Source organism: Xenopus laevis, chromosome 2S, assembly GCF_017654675.1.
Source record: "Xenopus laevis strain J_2021 chromosome 2S, Xenopus_laevis_v10.1, whole genome shotgun sequence".
Lineage (NCBI taxonomy): Eukaryota > Metazoa > Chordata > Amphibia > Anura > Pipidae > Xenopus > Xenopus laevis.
The window spans coordinates 81,066,605-81,072,960 of NC_054374.1; positions in this window are offsets into that span (position 1 = coordinate 81,066,605).

A 6,356-nucleotide genomic window follows, 5' to 3' on the forward strand; every position below is an offset into this window, starting at 1 on the left:
TTTAGGGAAATGATCCTGCAGCTGGTGGGGACCATATTTTATACATTTGTGGGACAACCTTTTTAGAAATACTTGAACTTAACATAGTGACACTAGCATTAACCATGGCCTTCCACTGGTGAATGTTCGAGCGTCGTTATTTTGAATCAAAATGAAGAGCTGTTTCAGAAACTTGGTTATGCAGAAGGATAACAGGGTCCTTGAGGATAATACGACCCCTGCATGTTTTAATGCTCATCCAGTTTGCTTCAACCTTCTGCGCAAAACAAGGCAAGATTATATTAGGTGCAAACACTCTCCTAATATGGACATTAGAAACAGTAGGGTGGTGTTCATAAATGAAGTGCAAAAAATAGTGCAGCATTTTCCACCTAAATTCTACTCCCTATCCCAAATTCTCTTGTACATGCAGGGTTGAATTGGGGCCCAGGGCCCCCTCCAGCCGCGCTGCATGCACTCAATGTTTTTGCCGTGACCGCCCAACAAAGAGAGGTTGCGGCATTATGAAGCCTCAGAATCGCGGATTTGGGTCAGCGGAGCCCATCGGGTTTTTTCCTGGTGTCCCGCCTGCCCAGTCTGACCCTGTGTATATGCTATCTGCTGCCAGTAATCCTTCCACAGGTTTTCAGCTGCCCCTCTCCTAAATGGCTTTGCCAGCCCTCATGCATTTTCTCTCCCCTATCAGTTGTGAAGCAGCCTTCATCAGTACTCAGCCCTCCTTTCCCTAACTCTAGGGGGCAGATTTATTAACGGGTCGAATTGAAAGTTCAAATTTTCAAATTTTTTTTATCGTCAAAACTCTCAAATTTGAATTGTGAATTATATTCATGTATAAGTCAATGGGAGAGGTCCAGGGACCAATTTGGATATGTTAGTAGGCGACTAATCTCCCAGAACTGCCTTCCCGTCGGCTAGAATGTAAATCACCACAGGATGGCACTTTGTTTTCTGAAGTTGCCTCATGAGGAAACTTCGGAAAGTCTCCCTAATAATTGTCCAATGGGGGCACCAAACATCTAAAAATACTTGCATGTAAAACACATTGGATAAGGATAAGAATATGGTTCCTGCTGGATGAAGCTGGATCACTGAATGCAAAGTGAGTCCCATTCTTTTGGTTTATAAGGTACTTTTGGATGTTTTGTCCCCCACCATATCGGAAACAAAGCCCTACATGTGTCATTGCCCTTAAACTACAGATTTGTGTCTTCTGTGATGTGATGACCAGCTGTCCTAGAATTGAGGTTATGATTTAAATATTTTATACTCCTTTATGAATAATATGCCTAGATTATACACTTGCCAAACGGATTCAGTTGGCACCGGAAAAGTTTATAGGAAAGGACTGAAACTGCAAGTGAAATGTGCAGAATCATGACCTGGATAGTCCCATTCACCCCATTAAGAATTGGATGTATTTACCAGCTTCTTTACAAATGGACATTCCACATCTGTAGATTAAGTGAAAAGACAACAATATTATATCTGCAAGAAAACGTTTATTCATTGTAAACCCCACAGAAAAAAATTAATTGCAGCCAAGACCATGTAACAAAAAGGTGCCTTTAAAGGCCGTACAATATGGGGGGGGGGGGGAGTTTTTAAACACAAAGTCAATGAATGTATTTCCATGTTTTGCACAAAGCTGAAAAAACTAGGAGACATAGTTGAGTAACACTTTCATGGCAACAGCTACACAAGATGGCTCAAAAAAAATGAAACATGATCGCAACATACACATCTTTCTAAAACTAGAAGTTTCATCCCCAAAATTAATTTTGAAAAAAAAAGTAAGTGATCAATACCTCTATTGTTTTAAATTTGTTTGCTCTAAATGTATGTTGTGAAAGATGCCGATACAGAAATCTCAGAAGAGCTGCATATAGCCAAACTGCTGTGTAGTTTAGATGATGTTTCCCCGAGAACTCTTTCCTTTACCAGACATACCTTCCTACAAACATGATAAAGCCTTGGCACAACCGATGATTACAATTTGCACTGATTTAGCCTCTAATAACCTGGACACAGTGTATTGCACTGGTGCAGAATATCCTGCAGATAACAAGCATTGAGCTTAACGTTTTCCAACATTCAGTCAAGCAGTTCTGTGCACTATATTTTAGAAGGATTCTTTTTGAAACGGGAAAAAAATAAGGGCAATGCTCCCAAAGGAACTCTACTTTAACACTGAGGGCATGCAACTTACAAATTTATATATATATATATATATATATATATATATATATATATATATATATATATATATATATATATATATATATATATATATATATATAGGCAACGCCAATCAAATTACCATCACTAAAATAAAAACATGGGGAAAATAAAACTCACATACCTACATCAGTTTAATAGAGGAAACTCGGGGACCACTGTTCTCTCTCTAAGCTGTGGAGTACTCAGAACACAAATTCAATTCTAGACTCCTTTCTGCACAGTCATTTATTAAAATGTGCACATAAAATCAAAATAAGAACGCCAAAATTAGGGGGAACTTGTATAAAAATAAACTTGGCAGCTGTTAGAAATTACTGGCTCAAAAGCATTAGATTCCTCAATGCTATCATCTCCCATATATAGTAAAAGGTCAATGGCATATTACACTTGGGTACACTAAGGGGGTTATTTACTCAACTTCAAAAATCACAAAATTTTCGGAATTTACTAAACCCAGAGGATGGAAAAGTCCGAAATCAGAAAATCCAGCATCTCAGACCTGTCGAGGTTGCATGTAAGTCAATGAGAGAAGTCCCAATGATTTTTTGATGTGCGCTGGGTTTCATGCAATACCCCAAAGTTTTCAGGCAAAAAAACATAAATCAAGTTTTCGGGTGAAAAATGTAAAAAAAAAACAACCCATGAAAATCCAATTTTTTTTCCACAAAGCAAATTTTCTGGAAAATGTAATAATAAATAAGCGTAAAAACCCAGAGCGGATTTGATCTGAGTTTGCAGCAGAAAATGTTGAGATTAAATCTGACTTTAATAAATAACCCCCTAAGAGAAAACCACCGGAGTCAAAACATCTGTCTCTGCTTGTTGATATGTTCCATAGAGTGGAATATGTGCTGACTCCAAGCTACCCTGCAGTCTACGCAGCAGCGATATGTCTAGCAAATCCTCCCTAAAGTTAACACTGAAGACTGGTAGAGCAAGAGTAGTTCTCAAAATGTAACTGCTCTTTTCAGAAAGCATTTATCTAGGAGTCCAGTTTCAAAGTTCCTTTGCTTAATGCACAGCCTTCCCATGAGCTATGGCTTAGACTTACTACTAAATAATATACAAACAAAGGTCTCTTTATTATGGGTTACTACATCAGCCAAATCTGACATTTTGTGCAAAGTCCACGATGTATGAATGTAGTGATTAAATATATATTTTTTTTTTTTTAACAACATGGTTAGTGTTTTTATTTAGGAAAGGTAATTTGAGTGCTGATGCTTTATCTTACTTGTACCAGCATTTCAAACATGCTATATATAATAAAAAGGTTTATTTTTAAATATGTAGAATGTCTGGAATGCCATAATCAGAGTTCCTTTTGAGAATAGAGTCCATTTTCAGTTTAAGAAGTGCATTGTAGACGGCTTTCTATTGTAATGTAGTCTTTACTACATTACATTTTTCTTATATACTGTATTTAAAAAAAAAAAAAAAACTTGGGATGGTCAGATAACATTTGATCAGAAAGTGCAAGGTAGCGCTATTTCTTAAGATCTGCTTCTAATAAAATTGTAGTGTCAAGAAGTAATTATGCAGACCAATTGAATTCTTTGGATGAAGAAAGAAGCCCTAAAGCTGGCCATAGACGAAAAGATCCTATCGTACGAATCGAGGATTCATACGATTTTCGGGCCGTGTGTGGAGAGTCCTGACATTTTTCATCCGGCGGAGATCGTCGTTTGGTCGATCGGACAGGTTTGATTTTGTCCCGACCGCCCCGCCGGAGCCCATTGCGCTCTCATCGTAATCCGATTGTTCGGCCACAGGGCCGAATGTTCAGATTACCCCTGATAAAGCCATGCCCGTTAGTGACATATCGGGGAAAGATCGGCTCATTTGGCGATGTCACCAAACTAGCGGATCTTTGTGTCTATGGCCACCTTAAGAACAATGTTCTTGGTTGTTACCATATTGTTCTATTCCTTACATAGCAAGAGGGATTCTTGATCAGCCAATCTATTTCCTGGCATTGAATCATATGGTCACTGATAACGGTGATGATGAAACAGTTGAAAGTCTCAGTAATCGGTCCCAAAGGCATTGAAACAAGATCCAATCTACTACGTAACACCACTATTGACTTTTTTTTTATAAGAGGAATAAGATTATAGTCATTGTAACAGAATAGAATGATAGGAATCGGGTAGATCAAAGATAGTAACCCTTTGATTCTGATGTAAAACAGACTGCAAATGTTTAGCCAAAGCTAATAAAAAGGTGATCACCCCAGGTCTCTATCATTCTCAGGTATTAGAGGTGCACAGAATACTGGCAGCCTAAAATAGTTCATGCCCCAGGACACCTGTCATAACACTGATCTTCGTACAGTATTCATAATTGAGAAGTACTGGTTTAAGATTGTAATATTGTAATAAAGTCCAACCTACAAGTAGCACTCGTGGCATGAAATACAAAGGACTTTTGCTCTGCACCTCCATTAAAACATCTAAGTGACAATAGCTCAGTTTTCCCTTTTTGAAGGTTCAGAGGGAGGTGCACTTCCTTTTTGGTGGAGTTTCTTACCAAGTACTCAAAACACAATCAAGTCACATCCAGTAGTCGGAACGAAAACAAGCTAAAATGCTTTCCTCCGCCAACAAGGTTTAACTGTTCAATTTTTCATGGGATTCTTTTAATAATCGTACCACTTTTTGAAATGGAACACTTTATGTCTGAAATGAACCATTTTGATGAGAAATTAAACAAGCAAAATCCTTCCACTGTTTTAGAAGGAAACCTGCCATGCTACGAGGATACTAAATCCCTAGCTTTGATTTTAAATAATGTGCTCATGCAGACAAAGGCCTTGTCTAATAAACAGAACCACTTATTTCTAGTACAGCTGTGCGTGGCCACTTAAACAGCTGGAAAGGGGAAATAAAAAATAAACAAAGTCATAGATGTGGCAACAACACACGGACGTTGTTTAAATGTATTTCCTATTCCGTTTCATCTCTTTGGTTGCAGTGATTTCATCAGCTTTTATTCTTTACAAAAACATATGCAGCATTTCACCTACTGATTCCAACGAGAGATCTGCTATGTCTGAGGGAGGTGTATATTCCAAGGTTATTCCATTACAAGTCTGCTGTGTCAAACAGAAATGGAGCAGTGCTGTTTGGAGGCCACATATGAAAAAGCAGTAGCCAGCAAGAACAGGTGAGGAGCAATACTACCTTTTTATTTTATACCAATAACCTTTATGTTAAGGGCAAGGGCACACATGGCATTTTTATGCTGCTTTTTTTTTTTTTTTTTTTTTTTTTAAAAAAAAAAGCTCTATCGGGCATAAATACGCATTAACTGCACTACCACTGAAACTAATGGAAAACACACTATGGAAATTCTCACAGGGCAGTTGCAAGCTAAAATCCGCCACGGGGCGCCAGTATTGGCGTTTTTTAGCAGAAACGCCAAAACGTCAAGAAATTACCAAATCGATAGACTCTATGAGATCTGCAAGTTTGAAACCACACTTTAAATCAATACGCAGCGTATTTTAAATATGGCATCCAAATTCTCGCAAGATAAATGACGCATATAAGTTTTTACGGGCGGTGACATAATTACGCTGCATATTGACGATCGTTCCTGCTCCATTTTGCATGTAAAAATTGTTTTTCTATTTCTAAATAGCTTTTCTATTTCCAGTCAGCGGAATTATAGGGAACGAGAACATTGAGAAATACGCTGAGAAAAGAAACCTACTTGCTGAAAAACGAATGTTGACGGTTGCATGTGGTTTCAGTGGCGTATTTACGCCCCAACGGAGCTTTTTTAAAAATGCAACGTAAAACGCCATGTCTGGCCTTACCCCAAGTGTCAAATACATTTTAAGAGATACAACTAACTTTTTAAAGAGACAGTTTTAGTTCTATAAAGGGCTGCAGGCTTAAAACATGACTTTTTTCATTGGATAAAAGATGTTTTATTTGCTTTTAGTAATAATCATTTTTTGGTAGCACTGTCAAAGAAGAGATTAAAATGCTTTTACCCAGTTTATAGAGCACGTTTAAGCCATCTGAAAAAAAACCTGACCCCACTCTGCCACATTCCTTTAACTTGAAAAGAAAAGTCTGAAAGCTTCAGTGTTTTTAATTCAAGTCAGTGGG